A 27,754-nucleotide genomic window follows, 5' to 3' on the forward strand; every position below is an offset into this window, starting at 1 on the left:
AGAGCACTCCTTGAATTTCAAGTCTGGCGGTGCACGCAACCACCGGCTGGACGTGCTGTGCTGTGGCGGTGCGGAGTAAAGGACCGAAAAAAGGCGTCGTGACTGTTCGTATTGAGCGGCATAGTTTTTCGGCAATTACAGATATGGCGGCACCTGTGTCAATGCGGGCAAGCACAGACACCTTCAACAGCGACATCAATAACGTTGGGCGGCGAAAGAAGAGGGCTTGAGCGTTGTGACGATGACGCAGATCTTGCCTCGGGGACTGCGCCACTTAGCCTTCCGTGTGAGCGGTAGAGGGACGTCGACGCATCGGGGAGAGCGAGCGACGACGAGAAGGAGAACGGCGGTTGGAAACTGGGCGAAGGCTTGGGCGGGGAAGGGGTAAATCGCGGTCTGGAGCGTAAGACAAAGGATGGTCGTACGCGGTTGTGCGTGGGTCGTCACGTGGATGAAGTGGACGGCGGCGGCACAGGCGTGCAACGTGACCGGGAATACCGCACGAATAGCAGACGGGTCGATTGTCCGGTGTGCGCCAGGAATTAATTACTCGATGGGATGGATGTCGTGGAGGCGTGGGGGTAAAAACAGGGCTAGGCATTGGAGGCGGAGCCCGGAAGGTCGGCGGTCGTGGTCGTGCGACGGCGTCGGCGTAAGTCAATGGGGCGGTGAGTTGAGGCGCCCGTTCCAGAGGAAGGACCTCGGACACTTGTTCTTCTATAAGGTGTCGTAGGGTCGGACTAAGGGAAGAACTTGACTCCGGCGGGTTGGAGATGAGGGAGAGCTGGCGAGCTACTTCTTCTCGGACGAAAGCCTTGATCTGCGAGAAGAGGTTGGAATCTTGAATAGGGGAGGTCCAGCCGGACAAGGATTCGTAATGGGGAACAGGACGGCGAGTGAGAATGCGTTGACGGCGGAGCTCGTCATAGCTTTGGCACAGTTCAATAACTTGTGCAACAGTAGAGGGGCTCTTTGAAATGAGCATCTGAAATGCGTCCTCGTCGATACCCTTCATTATATGCTTGATTTTATTGCCCTCAGTCATGGATGCATCGACGCGTTTACAGAGATCGATGACATCTTCGATGTAGCTGGTAAAGGTCTCACCAGGCTGCTGAGAGCGCAACTGCAGACGCTGTTCGGCACGAAGCTTTTGCACAGCAGGGCGGCCGAAGACCTCGCTGAACTTTGTCTTGAACACCGTCCAGCTTGGGACTTCGCTTTCATGGTTCCAAAACCACAAGTGGGTAATTCCGGTGAGGTAAAAAGGGACGGCGGTCAGTTTCGTGATGTCATCCCATTTGTTGTTCAGATTGACGCGTTCGTATGATGAGAGCCAGTCATCAACGTCGTGGTCGTCAATGCCGCTGAAGATGGGAGGGTCCCGCTGACGGAGTGTGCCTGGGCATACGAAGTACTGGGGAGCAGGTGGTGGTAAGCTCGTGGCGCTTGCGGTGGTCATAATAGCAGGGAGAGTCCGGCTGCGCAATTCCAGGATGACAGGAGACGCAGCAAACCTCCACCAATTATGGCAAAGAAGTCCGACACGACTGTGGACGGTACGATGGACGTGGACAAGAAGACGCAACAGCGTAGGCTTAGCCAGTCACACCAGGAACAGCGTCTAGCTCGACCCCCACTTCAGTAGCATTGGCGATCCGGCGGCGGAGCTCTGCACGGCGCACTTCTTCCTTACAGTATATACATATAATATGCACGTTTCTGTGCACAGTGATGCAATCTGAGTTATATAAATATGAGAGGAGCGCAAGGTTTTGTGCGCTCGTCAGGCGCCACCAGAGCCGCCTCCTGCCTGTAGAGCACTACTGATGGCTGCCGAGCAATTCAGACGCAGTTTGTTAGCGTGTAGCCTTACACCCCTGTTATTTTCACCACGATATTTCACCACGAGCTGTGTTCAAGCGCTATTAGTCTTTGCATCAGGAGTCTGTTGCGGCGGCGGTCGGCCAGATTGGATGTGTTGATAGAAGGGCTTTTAGTTGTGAATAATTGGCGTCAAAATGTTTTCGTCCGTTTTAAAAGTGCTCGCAAAAGTTCTTAAACGCGTTTAAGAGGCACAAAATTTCTTTGAATTTCACAAATTTGTTGCAGATCGTCATTGCTATCATTTGCGAACGCCATTATATTTTACTGTGTAGCACGGCAAGAGACCGAATGGCATTCGATGCATCGAATGCCAGTCGATTCGAATGACATTAAATCTTCCCGTGTGACAGGGGTATTACTGCCGAATCCAGCCGATTGTAGCCCGTCCAGCCACAACGAAGTCCAGACCTTCGTTGCGAGCACTCGATAATCTCAGATACGCTCGACGTCGGGCAGCCCGGACCTGCAAAAGCTGAAGCAGGGATGTCGTCCTTCTACGCATGGTTGTAGTTTTCTTTTATTTAGTTAATAAATTTATTTTATAGCGTGTAGTTGCATTTTGATTACGCTGGAGCGAGCTTTTAGTTGAGGATAGTTCAAAATAATTCTTAAAATAATAATTTGCCGCATTAATTAGGTTTTCAGTTTCTATGCCATTGCATTTTTTATACAAATGTGCTCTCCATGACTAGAAATAAATGTTAACAAGTTATTCTAATGTTATTTGGTGTAGAAATGTATTTCCGGATTACAAGGATATAGCTAGTGGTGATGGGCAAACTTGGCTTCTTTTTTTTTCACCATATGCTGTGAGTGAGGCTGACGATGGCATAAGCCGGCCTGACGACGACCATGATGCAGAAGAAAGGACAGACGAACAGAAAACCCATTTCTGAGTTTGTGCGCCATTTACACCGGTCCAGATGCTTGAAAAATAACATAAACTGGATGCTTAACCGAACGTCAAGAAAAAGTGCTGGAGTTGTCGTGAGGATCGGTGTGAAAAAAAAAAGCGGTTTCTTTGGGGGCAGAACTCAACAGGCTTGAGTTTTTCGGGATCTCAAGAAAGCGCAAGTTTCAATTCTTTTGTTCGGTTAAGATTACTTTCCTTCTTGCACATTGCGAGCTATTGTGGATGTGAGTTATCTCGAGAATTTTTCGCAGCCAAATGAGAATGCTGTAGTGACGGTGCTATTTAGTTTAGCAGCAATTAAGGGATCGCAAACCCCAAGAGACGGCGATATGGTTAAATTCGAATATGCGCTACAAAAAACAACTCGAATGCACGCTAAAATGAGAGGCAGAAACTGTGTGTGGAAAAGTGAGCGATCACCTTGGGGCCAATTCTTCCTTGTGGTCCCTGTGGTCCAGTAAATCCCCTGTCTTCTTTATCGCCCTGTAACGAACGCGCATATTTTATTGCAGAATTAATTAGAACAAGCTCGCTTCTCATAGAGCTTTTTATTCAGGTCCGAACGAACAGTGTTAACCTAAGCTTACAATAAAGGAAGTGAGAGCCTACATCGTCGTGCATGCATTTATGCAGGAGTATTAGCAAAGACTGCGAATTTTCCTTGCGCCGTGGCTCTTAGTACCTGCGTATTCCCAATAGCGTGGTATATTATGCACAGCCACTTATTACCTTGCGCATGCCACACTTTTAGCTTGCGTAGCCAAAAGACATGTGGCCGAATTCACAAAGCTTTTCGTTCCTAAGCGCTCTTTTGCCACTGTCTGACCACCTTCGCCAATAATGTGACGAGCACCAGGATTGGCTGGAATTTGCTCTTACGAACACTGCTATGCGTAAACGCATAGCAGTGTTCAGCAGCATAGCAGCATAGCAATGTAAATACAGACCACGGTAACGATATATAAATGTAATAAGCCAGTTGCCAGATGTAGCATTCTGGCCTAATTTTTGTGCTTATTTATAATGCAACTCGTAATGTTATTGCACGAATCCAACACCGCACAGATCCGCTTGATAGCTGTAAGTTCCTTTCACAGAAAAATGATGTCGCACTAATGGCTGTTCGGTCATGTATACAGGCATTAAGCGATAACTTGATGTTCTTGATGCGTAATTACATTTGTCTTTTTATGACATCTTCCTCTATCGTACATCTTGCCAAAGGCACGCAAGTGAATGAGCTGGGAGTTCACCCGCACAAGCACGACCATAAAAAAAAGTAGTCACGACAAGCGCACACAGCTTAGCTTAGAAGCCTTCGTTTTCCCGTATGCCCGTCTTGAACAGCAAAAACGGTACGCGCCATTTCAACAGACTGTTCATTCTGAGCCCGCAGAAGGCGTCCCTGAGGCTCAGGTATCTCACTGAAGTGCGATGCGACCACCATCAGCGAAGTGCAGCATTGATCAGCAACTGCATCAACAGCGTGTGCCATGAACGGTGCGCTCACCTTTGGTCCAGGAAGGTATGAGAGGCTGCTGCTGCCAAACTCGAGCTCACTGTCTCGTGGCACGGCGTACACACTACCTGGTGGACCGGGAGGTCCTGGCAGGCCCACTCCGGGCTCACCCTGCAATTGAAAAATCTCACGTATCATATCAAGTATGCACATGCCGAAATTACATGTAATAATAAACAATTTTTTAAACGTAGTGATATCAACGACTTTTTCTTTAATGAAAAAATATCAGAAACACGTATCGGACACGCTAATTTGCTAGTAGACCCAATAATATTAACTCGAAAATTCACTGTTGGAGGTAATACTCCCTAATGCGAAATTTGAGCGCAGCTCTGTACGCGTTTTCATTTGGCCTGTCAATATATTTTGTATTATGATTAATAGATACACGGTTTACATTAGGAAGATAACGCTGTGAATATTGTATCTGGCGCGGACAATCTGTTTTCTGCAGCACACTGCAAATGGAGCGACGTTTGGGGTGACTGCCTCGTTCATCGGGAGATCGCGAGAGGCAGCACGTGGGTGACGCGTGGGCGCGATTCACAGCAGCCGCCGATGACAGGCCTCCGCTCATGCAGCACTTTGTTTCCATACAGACGACTCGCGCTACTATGGCGCCATATCGTATCCATCGTCTCCACACAGCCCGTCTTGCGTGGCACCACGTTTTTCTTCTCACGCTTTCGTTTATCCAACGATGAGAGCGGCCCTTCGCTGCGGTGAAATAGTACCCCCAGTCTCAGCGGCGACAACACCAAAGGGAGCGTCACTGTTCCTTGCAGGAGCAGTGATCCCTGTCAAACACGTTGGTACAGCGTACTGACTTCGGCCGCTGACGCCGTGGAAGAGCGTAGCTCTGCCCACCTCACGTCACCCTGGTCCACGACTCGGAAGCGCAGATGAGATCGCCTATGCGGCTGCGGATGGCGTGACCGCCGGCAACTCAGCGCGTGCGCAGGCCGTTTCCTCTCCGCTCCTCCTCCACTTTCCGCCTCATGTTTTCACTGTATCCTCCTCCTCCGCTTTCCTCCTCGCGCTCTCTTCTTTCATCTCCCACTGCGCTCCACGTTCGTTTTCGTCTTTCGATGAGCTCATTCGCTTCGTCACGAGGTACGACGCCGAGGCACGTCGACGCTCAACGCAGGAACGGGCGCCTAAGAGCTGCATTCTCAAAAGCGCGCTTTTTGTCCCACCATGAGACGCGTGGCGTTGGTGCGGCACGTCCATATTGTAATACTATCATCCAAGGTGTGAACGTGATGCACCCACTTTGAACCTGCCCGAGACTACAGCGAGCCCGCTTTCGGCACCTTCATGAAGTCGGGTATCGCGCTGGTCGTTCACCGTGATGTCACCAGCTCCTTCGGTTCGAGTCGAAATGGCAGTGTCGCGTGGCACTCTTGCAGGTTGCAAGGTGACCTGACGAATGGGTAAAAGGTCCGCCAGCTGAGCTGGGTTCTCCTAGGTACATTTTTTTCTGTACTGACGAGGCCAGAAAGGCCACCGGCCCAACGTTGCTAGGAAAAGTGAAGAAAGTTTCGGCAATGAGCATTGTGTCGCCGTCTATATGGAACCGTAGAATCACACAGAGACAACAAACCCGGTGCAAGGTCGGGGAAGTGGCAATGTAAGTTATCGTCTTAAAATGTCCCTGCTGTGACCCTGCCTTCTTTAGAAGCGAAAGGAGTTTCACGCAGAACTGTGTCTCAGCTGCTCATACGATAAGCCGTTCATGGAAGAAGCGATCCTGGAAACCTGGCTACTGGCAATGCCCCCAGCGCTAATTCGTTTTTTGAGGGCAACGGCGAGTCTTATCCATATTTGAAATCATTTGTGAATGTTCCTCCGTATGCTTGCGTCAATTTACTATTTTCTCTTTTTCTTTATTGAAATAAAATAAAGGAAAAATAGGTAGTGACCCTATAATTGTGACGGCTACTCCTTTCCGCATAACAGAAACAACAATATAAATAATATATGTAGTAAAAAAGAAAGAAAAACAACGCCATAGGGTCAAAAATCCACAGCACACAGTCCTATAGACGCACGAACATATCAAAGGCAAAAGTAAGTCGTACCAAATTGGGTTTGTAAGGAAAGTAACAAACGCACACAAGCGGCCGCGATGTCAACTGCGATGAGCAGTAAACAGATGAGGAATACAGACTGACTGTTATCTTTTTGTCTCATCTTGCCCAAAAGTTAAGTAGCGAGTCAGATGCAACCTTCTTCCCCTCCTTTCCTTCTGTTTTTCTTCTCATTCTGCGTCGCCTCGTAGGTTCTTTGACCGTCCACGCGCTGAGCTTTATACACGAAGCAAACTGATATATTGTAAATGCCGTGATATTTTTCAACTTTACTCAAGGGAATTGTTTCAATTTATTGCAAGAATAATGGTATGAATGATACTTTCTGATGGGTAGACTTGGTTATCGCAGTCTTTTGGGTCCACGTATCGTTACTTGTCCCACTTGCAATCTTGTCCTTCCAATTCGAACGGATATTTATTATCGCACAGAACTTATGAGGCAGCCTCCCACTTCTTCCATTGTGCCTGAATTCTGTCCGTCATGCACTGTTCTTCTTGCCCGGTGCCTTATATTCTTATTAAGTAACTTATTTTCCATGTCTGGGATAGCCGGCCCTTCAGTGGGCTATTTTCCCGCGGTGGCTCATTGCTTATTAGAAAACAACTGTTTAACCAAATTGTTAATTGTCAGTTTTCTATTGACATAATAGGAAGGAGATGTTGGCCATCTCTTTATAGTGTCGTCGCATAGTGTTGCAGACGACGCTTACTCTCCTTTGCCTATAACAACGCTTTCTGTATATTTTTTCAGATTTGTTGTGGCCTCGGCTGCAGTCTCACCTTCGGTCCCTGCGGTCCTTCTGGCCACATGGGTCCCCTCGGTCCATGAAGACCAGGCAAGCCCGCCAGACCCTGTACCCCGCGTGGACCAGGTGGTCCCTGCGATATGAAGAGGAACGTAGCGACAGAAGTGAGCAAAACATGTGCGCAAACAGGGCTGAAAAAAACAGAGCAGGAACCAAGTGTCACCAACAGCAAACATCAGTTGTAAATGTAGCGCGTCAATGCTTATCGTATCCCCTTTCGTACCCCTGCTCCAATACACACCTATAATGCATCCAGATACCACTGTGTTGAACACGAGGATTGTAGGACGACAAACATGATTGACAAACATGACAAACTCGGGGGAACAAACGCAAGTTAATGATATCTTAGTTGATATCAAGAAAAAGAAATGGGCATGGGCAGGACACGTAATGAGGAGGGAAGATAACCGATGGTCATTAAGAGTTACGGAATGGATTCCAAGGGAAGGGAAGCGTAGCAGAGGGCGGCAGAAAGTTAGGTGAGCGTATGAGATCAAGAAGTTTGCAGGGACAACATGGCCACAATTAGTACATGACCGGGGTAGTTGGAGAAGTATGGGAGAGGCCTTTGCCCTGCAGTGGGCGTAACCAGGCTGATGATGATGATGATGAAACATGATTTCGGAAACTGCCCCCGACGAGATTCAGCCATTGTTTTCAAAGGTTAGCACAATGTAGTTTACGGCCGCGAGGGTACATGCGTTACGATTTTTTTCTTCTTACTTCACTGACATTGTATTCACAAATTATCATGTTCTTGCTTTTTTGTACTTAGTGTGAATGTATTTGAATTTCCTTTTAGTTTTTATTTGAACGTCGTTCTTATGTACTACATCAAGTATTCCACCACTCGGTTCTTTTTTTCATTTTTTTTCCATCCTAGTCAGCATTGTTTTGAGTAATCGTCATCACGCATGGGCGCCTTAGCCGAAATAGTGCAAGCGAAAGGGAGTAGCAGGAAGCGCGTGGCCTCCAACCTCCGCACCAGGCCTCTTAGTAAAGGTTATCACCTGTATGCAAAGGTCGTATTTCTGACTCTGCTACATGTACAGCAGTGGGTTGAATGCGAGTGCCTTAAATGCTAGCCAACGCGTCAGCTCTAGCCTATGTGGCTTAAAGGCGACACGAAATAAGTGTACAGTGAAAAGTGTAGGCTGCGAGGCTATGCGTCACTCGCGCATACGGCGGCAGCACATTTGGCCGCAGCCACCCCGATCTTGAGCGTCGCCTAGCATGTTGTGCCCCACACGATGAAGTGGACGATTCGTCACGAGAGACTGTTCCGTCTGGCACGCTTCCGAAGATCTGTCGCCGCCCGCCACATCCTGTAACACAATTGCACCATTCGGCACCGCTTATATTAGTATACGAGCAGCCGATAGATGAGAGAGCTGGGTAGGGATAACCGACGACGATTCTATTCCAATGGTTTATCTCAGTGATACGCGATCGCCGCACTGACAACTTTATCACCTGGATCGGCCGGTTGTGAGGGAGGGGCGGTTGCCGTTGTTCTCGTCAATTAATATATATATATATATATATATATATATATATATATATATATATATATATATATAACTTTCTGCCGCCACCTGCTACGCTTCCCTTCCCTTGGAATCCAGTCCATGACCCTTAATGACCATCCGTTATCTTCCTTCCTCATTACATGTCCTGCCCATGCCCATTTCTTTTTCTTGATTTCAACTAAGCAGTCATTAACTCGCGTTTGTTCCCTCACCGAATCTGCTCTTTTCTTATCCCTTAATGTTACACCCATCATTCTTCTTTCCATAGCTCGTTGCGTCGTCCTCTATTTAAGTAGAACCCTTTTCGTAAGCCTCCTGGTTTCTGCCCCGTAGGTGACTACTGGTAATACACAGCTATTACAGACTTTTCTCTTGAGGGATAATGGCAACCTGCTGTTCATGATCTGAGAATGCCTGCCAAACGCACTTCAGCCCATTCTTATACTTCTGATTATTTCAGTCTCATGATCCGGATCCGCGGTCACTACCTGCCCTAAGTCGATGTATTCCCTTACCACTTCCAGTGCCTGGCTACCTATTGTATATAGCTGTTCTCTTCCGAGACTGTTAAACATTACTTTAGTTTTCTGCAGATTAATATTTAGACCCACTCTTCTGCTTTGCCTCTCCAGGTCAGTGAGCATCCATTGCAATTGGTCCCCTAAGTTACTAAGCAAGGTAATCATCAGCGAATCGCAAATTACTAAGGTATTCTGCATTAACTCTCATCTCCAATTGTTTTCAATACAGGTCTCTGAATACCTCCTGTAAACACGCTGTGAATAGCATTGGAGAGATCGTATCTCCCTGCCTCACGCCTTTCTTTGTTGGGATTTTGTTGCATTCTTTATGGAGGACTACGGTGGCTGTGGAGCCGCTATAGATATGTTTCAGTATTTTTACATATGGCACGTCTGCACCCTGATTTCGTAATGCCTCCATGAGTGCTGAGGTTTCGATTGAATCAAACGCTTTCTCGTAATCAATTAAAGCTATATATAAGGGTTGCTTATATTCCGTACATTTCTCTATCACCTGATTGATAGGGTGAATATGGTCTATTGTTGAGTAGTAACCTTTACGGAATCCTGCCTGTTCCTTTGCTTGACAGAAGTCTAAGGTGTTCCTGATTCTATTTGCGATTACCTTAGTAAATAGTTTGTAGGCAATGGACAGTAAGCTGATCGGTCTCTAATTTTTGAAGTCTTTGGCGTCCCCTTTCTTATGGATTAGGATTATGTTAGCGTTCTTCCAAGATTCTGGTACGCTCGAAGTGACGAGGCATTGCGTATACAGGGTGGCCATTTTCTCTAGAACAATCTGCTCACCATCCTTCAACAAATCTCCTGTTACCGGATCCTCCCCAGCTGCCTTCCCCCTTTGCATAGCTCCCAAGGCTTTCTTTTTCTTTACTTCTTCCGGCCTTCCAAGTTGAAAAACACAACAGGAAATTTTAACAGTCTGTCGTATTTTGGGACGTTGTTTCTGTAGTTCTGTTGCCTGTAGTTGTGTTGTCTGTAGTGTGACGTCCTGTAGTAGAAAGTTCTGTAGTTCTTGATCAATATTTAATTAAAAATTGACAGAGACGTCCGTAAGGCTATGTAAATTTGTTAGTACAAAAAATAAAAACATAAAAGTAAAAAAAAAATAAAAAAAAACGTCTTCGTCTAGGATTCGAACATGCGACCTCACGATTCCGAGCCCGGCATCTTACCACTGCACCACCCCTGTCTTTTTCTTCTTTATTTTCAGCTTGGCTACAAGCCTTAAAAGTGTTTGTGATCGTAGATCACACTCGTTTACATGTGTCAAAGTATCAAGCATTGACACCACAGCTTCATCGCAGTCATTCATCTTGTAGACGTCACGCACCTTCACAACCATTTCCACAAAATATTCATACACAGTTCGGCCTTTAACATCGCAATGTCTATGTGCCAACAGACTACGCCATACTGCGTGCAGTCCGAGTAAAAAGATAACATCCATCTGTTCAAAATCGCGTTCAGGGGGTAAAAAACGAATGCCATGTGGATTGAGGGGTAGGTCTATCTTTAACCTTCTCTGTAATATATCCCAAAAGAATATGGCGTTATTACAGTCGATGAAAACATGTTCAATCGTTTCAGCTTTGTTGCACAGAAAGCATCTGCTTCCCCATGGCACATAAATCCCTCTTTCCTCTAGCCACGTTTTAACAGGCAAGGTTCCCGTGTGAAGCTTGAAGAAGAATGTTTTAACGTTCGCCGGTATACACAAATTTTTAACCCTTTTAAGTACGTCTTGCCCAGGCCCTTGTTGAAAATTTAACCGATATAATGGAACAGGGAACACACTTTCAATGAGATCCTTCATAAGACGCTTTCTTTTTACATTGGAGAGGTACTCAAGGGAAAATCTCGCCCTAAGGAAACGATAGGACGTTACAACTTCACGCAAGAACCTTGAAATTGTGTAGTGAGGGCCAATGGCTGAAGAAACAAAAAAATCAGGCATAGAAACTGTTAACATGGTTTGAGCCATGCTTTTCGAGTGTACGTTTTGGCCATGTGAACAGTACGACGTGCTGATGCGCTGATGTTTACATTTGCATTTTGAGAGCCAAGATCCACTATCACTCCACCGCGTCAAGTGCCGCATCTCTAGAAGAACAAGAGTGTTCGTACCATCGACAGGTACATCGTGCAGTGCTAGAACATCGATTTTGATGTACGATATCCATATTAAATAAGAAATTCAGAAATAGACAAAGTTGACTTTTAAGGTTATTACTGCTAGTTTCGGCAGTTGTCTCTCGTTCTTTACACTTTTGAGCGCGCATATAATTCGTGTGTTCAATGCAAAATAGCTACATAAACATTCGTGGATGAGAGTTCTTTCTGACAGCATACTGGCTTCTCACGGCAGCACTGTACCAGATTAATGAGACCCGAGCGAGACAGCTTTTCACGCAACTTTGTGGAACAACCCAAATCTTCTTTTCCGCTTCGCATAAGCTTGTGAAATATTCCTGGGAAATTAACTAATGTGTCAGTGTAACGGCACATGTAAGTCCACAGGCCTGTGTGCCACATCTTACCAAAAAAAAAACGGATACGCAGCCATTCCCGCAGATGGTATGATTTCGATCAGCCGCCGATTTTGACGAGGCTGGTAGGGCGTTGCTGGTGCCGCGTCGTCACGGCACAATTATAACTATTCGCCACGTCGACTTTAATACCGGTGTCGGTGCCATCAGCATTGCCGGCTTCAGAGAAGCGCGATTGAATACCGCGCAAGAGAAAAGTACAGTGTACACTACCGATGCGAAAACATACAATTTTGAGGGACCGCGACGGAAAGCGCTTCTGTTGCGACTTCGGAACTCTTGGCCGTCGCGACCGAATCTTTCTGCTGCGACGTCAGAATTGGTGTCGTAACGTCGGAGTCGCTGTCAGGATATAAAGCTGTTGTTCCGACTTCAGAACTCTTGTTGTCGCGACAGAATGCTTCTGTTGCGAAATCAGAATTTCTGTCGTAACGTCAGAAATGTCTCCCAATTAAGAAATGTCAACAACTGAGTAGTATTTTGCGATCCAAAAGCAGCCCTTCAGAATTCGCTGTTTGCCCTACGCCACAGGACTCACGAGAAACTGGTACAGGATATGAGAAATAATCACCATCAAGCTCGTGATAGAGGACACGATGTAAAATTTCAATGGCTGACAGGACATACCAGTATTAGTGGTAATCACGTCGCCGGTGAGGCACTCCGGTCTGCCCATAAAGGAACCCGAGTGGTGCCAATCCTACTATCAAGACTACGCAGCAGGAAAACTTTATTTCCTGGCTCGGATTATTACGGACATTTATTCGTCGTCTTCTTGTTCCCTGAAGTGCCCCGTCTACGTAAACTCGACTTTTCTCTAAAGCTGCAACTGCCATCACCAATTTTCCGCTCTAATTCAACGTTGTTATGCCCCAATCTCTGGATCAGGATTACATTCACGAAAGCATAACCGTTCCGCATGGGGATGGCTGATGCACCTACGTGCGACTCCTGCGGGACCGAAGAAACTGCTGAACACGCCCGGTGCTTTTGTGCTCGTTGTGTCACCCGGCGCCGCTGTTTCCAGACAGCACTAAACCGGCTGGACTCGAGACCGTTTTCAGAAGCCAATATTCTTGTACCGTGGCTGTGCGTGTAGCTGGCGCAGAAAACAACGAAGGCGTTGCTGCAGTACTTGAAGTCGATAGGTCCCTGGCACCGTTTGTAGCCTCAAGCGTGCGCACGACTATCGCCCTCTCTATCTTTCCTTCTTGAATTCTATTTACCTCTTTTTCCCATTCTACGAAAGCAGGGTTGCAAACAGGACGTGCGTCTGGTTGAACTCCCTGCCTTTCGTTGCTTCTCTTTTTAGGATGTGCACTTATGCTCGCATACTAATCGCAGAAGCGTGTTAGTCCACACAAAGGGTTCATAACCACCTTTCGAAAAAACAAACGGCTGACCTGATGCCCATCTCGTCCTTTCGGTCCAGGAGGCCCTTGGTCCCCCTTTGGACCTTGGTGACCTCTAGGTCCCGGCAAGCCCTGTGGTCCTCGCGGGCCGGGTCTGCCATTGAACGGGCCCGCACCGCTGAACAGTCCCGATGTGTAGCCGTTGTCCAACTGCCGAAAAAAGGTCAAGCGCACATGCACTGAAGAGCAAGAAAAAGCAACGTTTATAATTAGCAAATAAACTAACGCCCCAGTTCGGGCCTTTTTTAATAGGCTAGGGGGCTCTGCCCAGCACATCAAGTATCTTGGTTCTACTAGTATATGGTTCTACTAGGAAACAAACACCCAAGAAAGTGAATGTGGAAACGGTGCCGCGGTAGCTCAATTGGTAGAGCATCGCACGCGAAATGCGAAGGTGGTGGAATCGTTCCCCACCTGCGGCAAGTTGTTTTTTCATCCACTTTAATTTCCATTAGGTTTTCGTTTCTTTATTTCATTTATTAAGCACAAGTACTCTCCCCTATGTTGCCCTTCTGTCAGTGTTTGTTGGCTTCTTATGATATGACTAATAAAAATCTGGCCCCTTGGGTAACCCCCTTTCTTCTCGTTATATATATATATATATATATATATATATATATATATATATATATATATATATATATATATATATATATATATATATATATATATATATATATATATATACAGAGTGTCCCAGCTAACTTGGACCAATATTTTACAAATACCCAAGAACTCTAAAGAAATCGTACCGACTGCATAGTATCCGTAGTCGTATGTACTTACGGCTAGCATTTTTTTCATCACGAAGTATTAATTAATTACGTTTAATTAGTGAACTCGTTAATTATTGCATGAACCGCAAACATATCAATTACAAAGTTGTAGGGCACTATAATAACCTAAATATATAAATAAATGTGTGCGTGTGTGTGCGTGTGCGTTATAAGTGGGGCCCTCCAACAATGTGTAGCCACAGGGCTGAGTGGCTTCACATTGTAGCCATTCAGCATATCGTTTATATTTCCCCGCATAATTGTTTTGTTATTTACGTGCGTCATGTAAAGCACGTTATTTGGCGACTTTAACGTTCATAACGTTCACGCACGCATGGCAGCGCCCATGGCTCCCGCTTCAGCGTGAATTCTCCACTTACGAACGAGAAGGTTTCTGAATACGGGCACTGAGTTTCTTTTTCTAGCGCTAATCATGTTGTATTAACATAGCTACATGTAACAAGACGAAACAAGTAAACCTTTTCCACTGTGACAACGGCGCTCCGATCGTGTCCTCAACTTGCGTTAGGGCTATGTTGGTTACCAAAAAAAAAACTATGGTGCCAAGGGGTGACAAAGTGTTGAGAAATGAAGAGAGTAAAAGTTCACGAGCCCTCAACGGATACACATTTCCGGAAAGGGCGAGGAGAACGTGAACGAGGACCAGCGCATCGTGGATTTGATTCGATTGCACTTCATTTACATATTATGCCCTCGCGGCCTCATGGCATTACAATGTTGTGAAGTAGTGGCGCGGAATAGGCAATATTTGGTAGGGTGAGGGCATTACGGACCTGAAGCAGTGACGCCGTTGTTCCACCCCACTTCGTGCGCGCATTGCGGCAGAGATGATTTGTGGTCACGTTGATTTGTCCTGTATGAGTAGGTACGTGTCGGGTCTATATATTGCCATTTGTTGGGCGTGTTGGCGTGTTGTTGCCATTTGTTGTTGGTGTTGGTATGTCGATTAACGGACCCGTACCGTAAGGCAGCTGCCGGATGCTCTACGAATCATCGAAAAGCGCCAGTGGGACGCGTAGAGACTGTAGTATATGAACTTCCGCTGTCCTGTGGGAAAACATACATCGGACAGACAGGGAGATGTCTTAACGACCAATTACGGGAACATTGCCAAACTGTGAAAAATAAGCAATATGGTCATCTGCCAACCCACTGTCAAGAATGCGGCTGTGCGCCGGTGTATGAATCCTGCCGGGTTCTTGCGAAGCACGAAGACAAAGACGTGCGAGAGATCATTGAAGCTCAAGCTATCTGGCGGAATAGAGACGCGTGTGTTAGTGCCCCTTCAATCAATCTGTTAGATAAGGAGACGGCTTTTTTGGATGGGTAAGATTTGGATAAGGTGGCGCCACTGTACATGGGTTATATAGGTGTATTTCCTGAAAATCAATCGCGTACGACTTCATTGATCCCCCTCCCCCCTGGCCGCACGCGAAAAGCTTCAAGTTCTTCACTTCCTTTCTTGTGAACGACAAAACCATTGACTTGTTCCTGAGATATCTTCATGCCTCGCTCCTTGACGTAATCGCGCACTGCGTATAACTGTTGCTGAAGAAGGTGCTTGACGATCTGAAGCGACTAGTGAGATGTCCATATGCATATATATGATGTACGTACAGCCAAGGCTAGGCTGGCTAGAATGGAGAGGTGTGAAGAACACGGCGCCGCCACCATTGCCTAGCGAGGGCCCGTTGCGCGTTCCTGCCACTGGGAGAAAATGCGGCGCTTCCGTCGGGGGCGCCGTCAGCCTGTCAGTCTTGTAGGCCACGGTGCTGCGCAAGGGAGCTCTCGTGGTCTACGTAGTGCCTCTCTGTTAAGCTTTTACAGTAGTGCATGAGCATTTGTACCTTGGCAAAGAGCACTACGGAAGGAAATGTGTCCCCTCGGCTTTTGGAGTCCCTGATGTCGGAGTACTCTCTTTAACAAATGTACACCCTTTGGGGTGTATAGTTGCAACACTACAATAATCGTAAACTGTTTTGCTTGCGTTTCCTTTCTTGATAACGCTGCGCTCACTACTTTCCTGTAGAGAACGCTTTGTCATGCTAATAACGCGCATGTCGTTCGTGACTTCGATGTACCGGGGTCGCACCGTTAAAGAAAGGAAATGCGGACAAGAAAAATGACGATGGCGTAGTAGTTCTGCAGAAACCCGCAAGGTGGAAAGAAGTACTGAATGAAGGGAAAATCAGACATCCACCCGTTCGTAGCAATTGCTACAAAGGAAACCCATACGGGCTTCCCCTATGGGTTTCCTTTGTATCAAGTGTTACGAACGGGTGGATGTCTGATTTTCCCTTCAAAAATGACGATTATTGTTGTGTGGCAAGATACGACCCAAAGGGTGTAATTTTGCTTAAGAGTGTAGCAGCTGCTCCCAGAAAATGAAAAAAACAGCCTTGGACGACACAGCACAACCTGCCGAAGCAGCAGAAGCGGCAGAAGTTGCCTTGGAGCATCTGGCTATGTGAAGAAGCAAAGTGATGCACGCCTGGTTTATTACATTGCTGGCACAGTCGTGATGTTTTGGACCTCTTAAAGTTATACCTAGCATTCTTCATTCCATCGCTCTTTGCGCGGTGCTTAACTTGTTCTCAAGCTTCTTTGGCCGTCTCCAAGTGTCTGCCCCATATGTCAGCACTGGTAAAATGCACTGATTGAAAACTTTCCTTTTCAATGATAACGGTAAGCTTCCAGTCAGGAACTCACGATGTCTGCCGTATGCGATCCAAGCCATTTTTATTCTTCTATGAATTTCCTTCTCATGATCAGGGTTCCCTGTGATTAGTTGACCTAGGTAAACGTGCTCCTTCACAGACGCTAGAGGCTGAATGGCGATCTTGAACTCTTGTTCCTTTGCCAATCTATTCATCGATATCTTTGTCTTCTGCATAATAATCTTCAACCCCATTCTTACACTCTCTGTTAAGGTCCTCAATCATTTGTTGTAACTCGTCTGCAGTGTTGCTGAATAGGACAATGTCATCGGCAAACCAATGGTTGCTGATATATTTGCCGTCGATCCTTACTCCTAAGCTTGAATACTTCATCCAAGCACGCAGTGAATAACATTGGATAGATTGTGTATTCATGTCTGACCCATTTGCTTATAGGGATCTTCCTGCTTGTGTAGAATTAAGGTAGCTGCGGAACCTCCGTAGATATTTTCCAATGTATGTACGTAAGCGGTCTGTACTCTTTGATTACGTGATGCCTCTATGACCGCTGATATCTCCACTGAATCAAATGCCTTTTCGTAATCTATGAAAGCCATAGAGTGGCTTATTGTACTCTCCAGATTACTCGATTAACTCATTAGTAACACGGTTGTAATCCATTGTAATGTATCCATTCCTGAAGCTAGCCTGTTCCCTTGGTTGACTAAAGTCCAGTGTTGCCCTTGTTCTAGTGGAGATTATTTTTGTGAATAGTTTATATAATACTGGGAGTAAGCTAATGGGCCTATAATTTTTCAATTCTTTAACGTCTCCCTTTTTGTGGATTAGTATAATGCTTGCCTTCTTCCAGTTTTCTGGGACCCTTGCAGTCGATGGGCACTTCGTATAAGGAGCTGCTAGCTTTCCAAGCATTATGTCTCATCCATCTTTGATTAGATCGACTGTTAATTCATCTTCGCCTGCCGCTCTTTCTCATTTCATTTATTGCAAGGCCCTTCAGGCCTGATCGCTAGTTATAGGAAGAGTTTCTGCATCCTGTTCATTACTGTTCTTAATGGATGTATCCTAACTCCTCTGGGTACTGTACAGGTCAGTATAGAATTCGTCCACTGTTTTTATTATACCTTCGAGATTGTGATATTGCTCTGCCTATCTTTCTGTCCATACATCTTGGGTTGTCCTATGCTAAGTTCCTTTCTCACTGATTTCAGGCGGCATTCATTTTTTACGGCTTCTTCAGTCTTTCTCACATTATAGTTTGCGAATGTCACCTATTTTCAAGTTATTGATCAGTTTTGACATTTCCGAGAATTCTATCCTATCTCTTGAGTTGGGCACTTTCATTCTTTGTTGTTTGTTTATTAGGTCCTTTGTTACTTGGGAGAGCTTGCCTACTGGTTGCCTTGGTGCCTTGCCTCCCACTTCAATTGCTGCTTCTGAAGCCAGCCCATTTATGGCTTCATTTATTGGCTTCATGTCGTCATCTCTCTATTTGCAAGTACCAGGCTGAATTTGACTGCTTTTACCCTTACTGCTTCAAGGTTGACTTGTTTCTTCTTGAGCAATTTTACACTTTCTCTCCTCAGTTGAGGTTAATCCTAGCCCTCACTAGCCTATGATCACTGCACTTTATCCTACCTATCACTTCTACATCCTAAACTATGCTGGTATCGGCCAAAAGTATGAAATCAATTTCATTTCTTGTTTTACCATTAGGAGTCTCCAGGTCCGCTTTCTATTGCTTGGATTCCCGAAAAAGGTGTTCAGTATTCGCAGCTTATTCCTTTCTGCGAATTCTACCATCTCACCTCTAGCATTCCTAGAATCGATAACGTAGTTGCCAATTGCTTGTCTACCAGCGTGCTTTTTCCCCACTTTTGCATTGAAGTCGCCCATTACTAGAGTATACTAAGTTTGCACTTTTCTCATCGCTAATTCAACATCTTCATAAAGCTGATCTACTTCCTCATCGTCGTGACTGGATGTTGGAGCGTAGGCTCCAACATCCAGTCTCGACGATGAGGAAGTAGATCACCCCGTTTACCCCGGTACCCCGGTACCCAGGTTAATCTATATCTCTTATTAAGCTTAAGACTACAGCTACCCGCTCATTAATGCTGTAGAATTCGTCAATGTTGCCTGCTATGCCCTTATGAATTAGGAATCCTACCTCGTATTGCTTCTTATCTAGGAGACCTCTACAGCAGAGGCCATGGCCGTTAGTCAGCACTGTATACGCGTCACCAGTTCTTCTAATCTCAGTAAGACCGATGATATCCCAAACAATGTCCCAAACAACAACAGAGTCCTGCTAAGCTAGCCTCATCCGACAGAGTTCGGCTGTTAAAGGTTGACAGAGTCAGTTTCCACTGGCGGCCTGTCCAGACCCAGAGATTCTTAGCACCCTCTCCTGCGTTACAGGTCGGACCACCACCCTGGTCAGGTGCTCCGCATTTGCTGGGGACTGAGGGCGATGGGTAAATTGTAGGAATCATCCGGAAGGTAGTGGCCGAATACTGTACCACGGAGGCCAATTCCAATTCTGGTGAGGGAGGGTCTTTGTTCAAGGTAAGTGGGCCTTTCTAATTTGGTTGTACCTGGATTAGTATAACCCCGCTAGCTTTCGGCATCTTTTGCCGGCGTCAGGCATCACTCCATGCCTGCAGATGTGCACTGGAAGTGAAATCCAGTCGCCTTGAAATTCCTAACTTGCGTTTAAGTTTCGGGCTGCAGTTTAACTAGTCCACTGATATAGTGGGGGGTAGTATAAAGAAAATACCTTCCTGGCACCATCAATCATTAATTTTGTTCGCGTGTTGTGAAGTGGATCAACTAAAGCTGGCCGATTTCTCAGTCAGCCAAAACTCAACACAAGTAAAAGTTGAATGTATTTGTTTTTATTCCCACATACCGTACTGGAAAAAGACTGTCCTCCATGCAGTGCAAAAGCGTCAATCTGTAGAAACAATTTTCACTCACACTTGAATTTTGTACATAATGAGCGAACACACATTCCAGAAGATTCAAACCAATGCGAAAATTAACCATCACGTGTTGGTCACACGGAACTTGACTATCCCATATGCTATGATGGTGACACATTTTGTGGCTTACAGAAAGAAGGTAGAGTACAATACATGTATTTAATTCACGGTATGAGAAGTAAGGACCAACAGAATATTAAACTAGCTATGTGCATCTGCATGGACAGGAAGTAGCCCATAATTGCTCTCATTATTTGAACTACATACCGAATCAGGGAGCATATTTATACAGCGCTTACAAGTAAGCGCATATAATCTGCCTGTCGTCATGCTTTGTGCCATATTCATATATGTACACAAAAGCAAGGCGAGTATTAGGACACTGTTTTGACACAACAGCAAAGCAAGGAACCGAAAATTCACACACACACAAAAAAAAATACCTTAACGGCACACTTCATCACCAGGGGGGTTACCAGTTCGCACTTACTTAGCATTAAATACTCTATACTTGTATTACTGGTATTATTAAATACATTTTCACCAGCAAATCAAATAACATTGTGCTTCCTCTATAATACAGGTGCTCAAAAACTTGCACAGGTCCAAGCTGTACCTAAAGCAACGTTATCGAGCGTATGGTACCGTCTACGCTCCAAAATTCAGATAAGATAGAGTGCTTCAGCCTTCTTCAGTACGATATCTTAGTAATGGTGCATCAAAACGCAACAAGAAATTACATGCGTTCATCCTTTTGCCGTCATTGCTCTTGAAATCTGATAAAACATTGGGGCTTTTTTTTTCTTTACTTCAGCCTTGGCTGCGTGTGTTGCCGAAGTAAATACCACACAAAATGTATAGCCTAACAAACATGCACTCAAGCCCTTCAGCACAAGTATTTCACCAACAGCAGATGGGCTGCCATCACGACAAATGGGTCGAGCGGCACTGCTCTTATGTCAGTCCGCTGAGGCTCGCACAGAACTGGTCTACTGATGCAAAAGGAATACCTGCTCAGAAAATAAAGTGAAATAATTGTGCTTACCAGCTGTACTTAGGAAACCTGAAAACCTTCGCAGAAATGGAATTCCTGGTGCTAGAACAACACAGAGCTGCGCAAGACTTGTGGAGCTGCAATTTAGCTATCTTCGTCTAATGCTTGGTTCACCTGGGGCGCGATCGGAGATATTTTGTTCGCTGCGCGTACTGTTCAGTTGCTGCAACGTCACAAAGTTGCAGTATGCAAAATTTGTGACAGCGGGGCGGAGAGAGCAGCCAATCAGGAAGCGGTGACCTCCCCGGAAGTTTACTTCCGTCGTTTGTCGTCTGCTTGCAAGCAGTATACTACAAAACCAAATGTTTCTCGTCTTCCAAATGAATTAAATCTTTATCTAAAAAAAATGTATTTTTCTTCTCAAGCCCAAACACGTTTTCAAATAGTAGTACGTGTGACTACTGCAATTTATAACTACAAGGTTCTTTCCGTCGTCCCTAGGTGGTGTCGCGCACAGCGAGAAGGAAAAAGAAAAAAAAACGACGGGAAGAGTGGCGCACTTTTCAAGAGGCAGCGACAACATCCCAGTGGCTCGCTGGCACCGATGATGTTGTCGATTTCTCTGTGCAACCAACGAATTATTTGTTTCGAGAAAGAAAAACGACGCCGGAATTCACTTTCTGTCATTTCTTCAAACGCGTTTCGCAAACGTGCCATTCTGCAGCCGCAAAGGCCGCCTGTTGGATCCAATCCAATCCACCAGACGCGCCATGCGAAGCCGTATGATCGCTCCAAACTTCTCAACTCCCGTCGCGTTCGGACGAAATGCTCGGTGGGCGGATGATTGACAGGAGCGTGTCGTCATTTTGACGTCACCAAAAACGGGGCGGCGCCCCGCGGCTGGCGACGTCGGCGCGGAGTAGGCCAATCGCGCGCGCCGGTAAGCGAACGAACGCGCCGAACAACCATCTCCGATCGCACCCCTGGTTCCCTCCATCTTTCGTTCGTTGACGCCCAATCAAGCTTCTCTGTCTTATCTTTCCTATATTCGTACTTGGGATGACAACCGAAGCAGATGACCAAGCGCGATCTGACTTGTGATATCGCTGAGTGAGTGGTAAGGGTGAGCTGAGGTAAGCTCGACAGACGCACGAGGGCAACCACTTCCTGCGGTTCGCCCGATTTAAAATCCACAAAGAGAGAAAAAAGATAAGTTAGAATAGCCGGCAACTGCTTGGAGTGCGCATGTTCCTTGAAATAGCAACTAGCATTCGCCTTCCAGGGGTTGGTCAAAGCGTGAGACGTGTTGATGTTTGCTCGTCTGCACGTGACACCATGCTTGTTAAATTTGTCCATGAGCGAATGTTTGACAGTTTATAAGGCCAATAAAATAACAATCCTCACATTTCGTATAGCTGTCTATTAATTTGCTATCGCAATCGATGCTTAGCCTTCTGGGTGCAACTGCGACCTTCTTTATTTATTGCAACTTTAGTGTATTAGGAGTAAATCTTTGTTTTTCCAAATGAGAGAAAGTTGTATTTCTTTATGAAAGAATCAGGTGTGCGGTACTGCGAAGGACTTTTCTTTTTTCCCGATCATGGCAAACGGGTGTTCATTACAATTGAGGGCGCGTTAGGATCAAGTAAATATGATAGCTGTGCTCATTGCTAAGACCTTGACACAAGAACCAGCAGTTGGAAATGAAAAAAAAGAAGATGAGATAAACAAGAAAGAGAGGCAAAGGCGTCACCTTACATGCATAGATACCTAGTTGATTTTCACTGCTAGATTGCCAATACTTTCATACCTAAAAATGCAACTTCAACAATTGTGATTCAGTAAAGCGCTTGAGTTTTGTGATGGTAAAGACGCCGGGGGCGTTCGCAAAGCCTGTCACATGGCTTGATGTGTGTCGCGCATCAAATTTATTAAGATTTTGCCCCCCAATGTTGTGGTTCAGTATACTTCAAATTCACGATGGTGGTGCACGTGGAGGTATTTTGCGTTCGCCCAATGCGCAGCTCGATGTGTGCCACGCCTCGCCGCAATTCCACAAAGTGCTGATGCCGCACACAATCTTCACTAAGTCAACTGCGCAGCCCTGGCAGTCAAGGTTCGGTACTTTCTACCTACACGTGAGCCTTTCGTCCAGTAAGCGGACAAATTAATTTAACGCATGCAGTAGCTCACGACTAATCACCCGTCGGCCAGCAAGCCGCTTTTAAGGCCCTCAGTCAATTGATAATATTTGATAGAATATTGGAAAATATTTTTTTCTGCAATGTGGCACCACAGACAGAGAACTGCCGCTGGTGCTGCCCTCTGCTGCTGGGTAAAGTAGGATTTGAAGAGGAAAGGGGGACACAAACATTGCCCTTTAATACATTCAACTTCCGTTAATTCGACTCTAAAGGGACCGCCAAAATGATCCAATTACCTGGCGGGTCAAATCAAACAATATGATAAAAAATGCCAAAACGCACCGCCAATTGATTTGACAATATACTCGAACCTCGTTATAACGAAACTGGTCATAACAAAACAATAGATATATTCAAGTGAATAAATAAATTCCCCTTAACATTCCCATAGAGAGATCCATGTATCTTGAACTCGTTTTAACCCTTTCAGGGAAGATTTTTTTTTTATTGGAGATTGCAATTCTCAGGCACCTATTTCGAAAAAAAATATTACCGGAATTTTTCTAAGGTGACCGTAAAGGGAGAAAAAAATATTTTGCATTGGTATATATGTACTGTTACGTTTCGCCTACGACGCGCGCTAAAGCCGGCGCGGATGCAACGTACGCCGGAGCTTCGTTCAAAGCGGCGGACATTTTGGCCCGTTCGGAGCGGCCGCGACGCATCCCCGCCGAGCGCGTCCCGGCATGTTCAGTGCCACGTGTCTTTGTGTGTGCGTGTGTGTGTGTGTGCCCACGCTTGTCAAAGCGCGGCAGCCGGGGAGAGGAGCTCCCCAAGTGTGAAGCGAGGAGGTCTGACCGGCGCCGGCCCGGCTGATGCGTCACTACACTCGTCTCTACATGTCTCAGTCCGTCCGTGCCTCGCTGTCACGTGGTGTCGTCCCGTGACCTTCCTTCTTGCCCGCGACGCCAAGAGTATAAGAGCAGCTGCTCCCGGACGCCAGGAGAGAGGCTCCGATTTCTTCTGTTGAGTAACGTGCTCTCCCGTCTCTCCACTTCGGTCGACCTGACCGGCCGCTCTTTTGCGATGCTAGAATAAACAAGTTGTTCTGTCAGCAGTCGACTCATGCTTTGCCGGGACCTTCGGATGCTTCCAGTGTGCCCCAGGCCGCCAGGCCAACGCTACCCTTGGGGCTTGCGACCCATTTGCAACAACGGGTGTCAGCACTGAGGTTCCAACAGCTGGTGGCAGCGCTGAGATTCCAACAGCCGGTGCCATCGGTGCGGTTCAAATAGTACTCTTCACTCATGAATAACAAGAACAATAAAAAAGGAAATAAACTTATAAGGATAAAAAAATTTGATGCATTGTTATACATATAAGTTCAAGGCTTTCAGAGTGCGCACACGAGAATATTTCGCAAGTCTCAAATGTTCCTGCTCCTACACTAATATCTACGTTCACAGCGTAATCTAACTGCGTGGGTGCGCGTACTCAAGAAAACTGTGTGGTTGTGTGCCCATCAAAAAAGCAAGACGCGGGACAAACTTTAGCTAATCTTCATCTTATCGCCAACTAGGTGCAATTAGTTTTCGTGAGCCTCCCAGAAAAAAAAAGAATGAAAAGAAAATGCATGCCCAGCGGCATCCTTCCTATGCGCACCCCTGTGAGCACTGAACGAGCGAGAAACAGGTGGTCGCATTTTGAGCGATTAGTACGAGATAGCCATCAGTTTTGCAAGTGCATGAAGCCAAAACCGCCACAGAACAAAACCCAAACCGCTGCCTGCCCGCGTGCGCGCCAATGCGCGAGCGGTAGTATATAGATGCACCAAAGCAAACTAGCTCTAAAACAAACCATGCAACGAAATTCGATAGAGGGAGGCACGCGAAAAAATTTCCTGCATTCCCAAGTAGAGGCAGCACATAACAGTGAAGAAAAAAGTTAGGGAAATCGCAGGCTTTTTAAACAAACAGATGGCGTCGTAAATACACGGCACCCACCATTTTAGACTTGTTCGCGTCGCCGTATAATTACGTCATTGATCCTGAAAGGGTTAAAGAAGTTAAATTGTCCTGCTAACGGTTATAACGCACTACATTTGTGTTTGAAACCAAAAAAAATATACAACTGTTGCGTGCCGAGCACATAGCCTCTCCTGGGGTTCAGCACTCGTTTGTCGCCGAAGTTCAAAACTCCCATGTCCATAAGTTGAATGTGTCATTGAAAAACACTGGTCTTTCTCACCGTGACCCCTAGCAGCTCACCTGTACACAATCAGCATCTCAAAATTGCACTTTTCGGCTGAGCTATGGCTCTCGGCTGTGCCTAGCTGCGCAAGTCATGCCACGCAGCGCGGCTACACGCGGTGTTGCAAAAGATTAGCGCATTCACTTGTACTGTGTGGCGTAGAAATGAATGTCTGCCAACTATGAGGCAAGCGCCACTGGGTGCAGCCTCCGTGATCTCCCCGGCGCAATCTCAGGTGTCACTCGCAAGCTTGCATGAGTCGCGCCATGCCGAAGCAGTGCGAAAGATTAGTGCATTCACTTTTCTCTTGGTCAGAGATCTCCCCGGCGCAACCTCCGGGTCACAACCAGGCCGTGCTTTCACTTTTCCCTCTCCCTGTGGCACGCAGCACAAGCTGGCAGCTGGATGCAGCCTCCATGATCGTACTGATATCTGTGTAATCTAGGAGGCCACGAGCTGGCCGAGCCATGGCAGCGTGGTAAAGTTCGGCGCGGCGGCGCTTCTCGATCACACAGCAGAGCGCTGTGTTGTGTGTTACGCACTACTCGACTGCAAAGAGCCAAGTGGTACACGGACATGCAAAGTGGAACAAAAGGCAGCTATATGATATATGCGACTGAACGTGAACTGTTAAAGGGCCCCTGAAATGGTTCGGACAAATTTTGTAGACGCATAGGCTGCAGCTTAAGAAGAACATTCGCACCACAATTTAGGTGAAACGTTACATAATAATGGAGCTACAAGCGATTACAAGTTAGTCTCCTCCCTAGCCATGCTTTCTTCCTCAACTCATTCGCCGAGCGATCGGGGCTAAACTCCGCCTTCACTGGTTCTGCGTCACGATGCGACGTCACATCGTCCACTTCCGGTTGTTTTGTAGCCCGCCCCCGCCCGCGCGAAACGTCTCCGCTAGCGGCTTGGCCGTCAACACCAAGCGAGAGCTATCGAAGCAGCGTGCATGCGAGCATTCTGTCGTAGTGCGGAACGGGTCCAGTATTCCGGTAATCACACACTAACACAACGTTCCGACGGAACGGTGAAGGCATAAACTCAAGTTGGTGAAGAAACTTTAGCGTAGACGTACGTGAGCTGCCTGATCGGTCTCCACGGTCCAGCCACCCATTGGAGCAGAGCTTAACCAGCCAAAGAAAGAGATAATATTGCTCCAACCAAGTGTAAAACACTTTAAACACTTACAAAAACAACGTGTTAACGATTACACTCCTGCAAAAAATTTACACCAGCAGCAAAAAAGCATACATTTTATTACTGATACTGTGTGTAGTTGAGCTCTATGGAACCAGGTGGCTGCACCGTGCCGACTATTCACATTTGCGCTTCTGTTCATCCCCTGAAACGACACGCAAAAGGACACGGCCAGGCCCTGTCCCCTTGCGCTTGCGTTTACCCTAATCGTGAAACGCTATTGCGTTAGTAATCTTCCGGTGTAAAGTGACGGCCGCAATTGCGCAAATGCTGGCGCCCATCGGATAGCAGCTGTCCAATGCGCTGCAGCCAGTCCGCTCGTCTACTGGCTTGCAGAAGGACACGATGTCGCAGCTTGACATATTGCCAGTCGCTACGTTTGCAGTCCACAACGCAACATAGTCGAATAATAGCACTCGCGAAAAGACAGATCGACACTGACTGCGGAGCTCTCGTCAAAGACGGACCACATTGTAACACAAGCATACGACACTTGCTGTGTGCCGGAAGTGCTTAAGTGTACTGAAAAATTGTTCTTGTGCATTCTCTTTATGTTACTTTCTTTTCATAAAAACAAATTAACTAACATTCCAACTATTACAAACATCATTTGTTTACCATAAAGTTGGAAAAATTATCGATCACACGCCCTGGTCAGGCAATCGGATAGCTCGCCCCACTGACGTCATATGGGCGATTTCCGTCATATGGGTAGAGGCGGCTTAAAATTCCGCCGAACAGTGTGCTGCGGTCGGCAGCGATGGGCATTTTTAAAACCTTATAATAAATTACACGCTTTACGCGGAGCAGTTAGATGTGTCAATTAATGATCAGAAGGACCTATTTAACGACTGAGTACGTGTGTAAAAAATCGTCAAAATTATTTCAGGGTCCCTTTAAGTCGCATGTTGCACACGACGAAGATTCTTTTGTTGTTTTATTGAACTCTCATTGCATGAGTGGCCGTTTAGTGGTTCCGCAGGCCGCAAAGCGCTCTTATTTCCATGTATGCAAGCGCGCAACCCATTAGGCATAATGGCAGTAAATGTCAATAATGAATGTAAGGAATTAGCGGATATAATGAAGTAATATCAGCTCCTGTTTCAACTTAGTATAACGAGGTTTGAGTGTGTTTGCCGGATTCTAACATGGCCTAAAATCAAATGCACACCCACTTTCTTTATGTCCAAAGCAGAAAAACTAATGTTGAAATTGCGTTAAAGCTCCTAAACAAAGCACTGTATAAATCTAACACGCACCCGATTTCATAGCGAAAAAAAATGAGTTGAAAGGAAAGAGGAAGAGGCAATACAAAGAAGACTGTGAACGGGTCTGCCTTGCTGTGTCGTTTGGGAAAAGAAAAGAACACGTAAACGAAATAGAGGCGATGTGGTGGCGCAGCTTCTGATAGGTGTCGCTTATTGCATGGGGGCTCCGACGAGCATCAAA

The 27,754-nt window shown here is 46.2% G+C and overlaps 1 pseudogene; it reads right to left on the reverse strand.

Annotated features, from left to right (window-relative positions):
* Positions 1–27,754, reverse strand: part of LOC135914822 (collagen alpha-1(XV) chain-like) — a 131,386-nt pseudogene that overhangs the window by 79,637 nt on the left and 23,995 nt on the right.

The sequence above is a fragment of the Dermacentor albipictus genome, unplaced genomic scaffold (genome assembly GCF_038994185.2).
Source record: "Dermacentor albipictus isolate Rhodes 1998 colony unplaced genomic scaffold, USDA_Dalb.pri_finalv2 scaffold_25, whole genome shotgun sequence".
Classification (NCBI taxonomy): Eukaryota; Metazoa; Arthropoda; class Arachnida; order Ixodida; family Ixodidae; genus Dermacentor; species Dermacentor albipictus.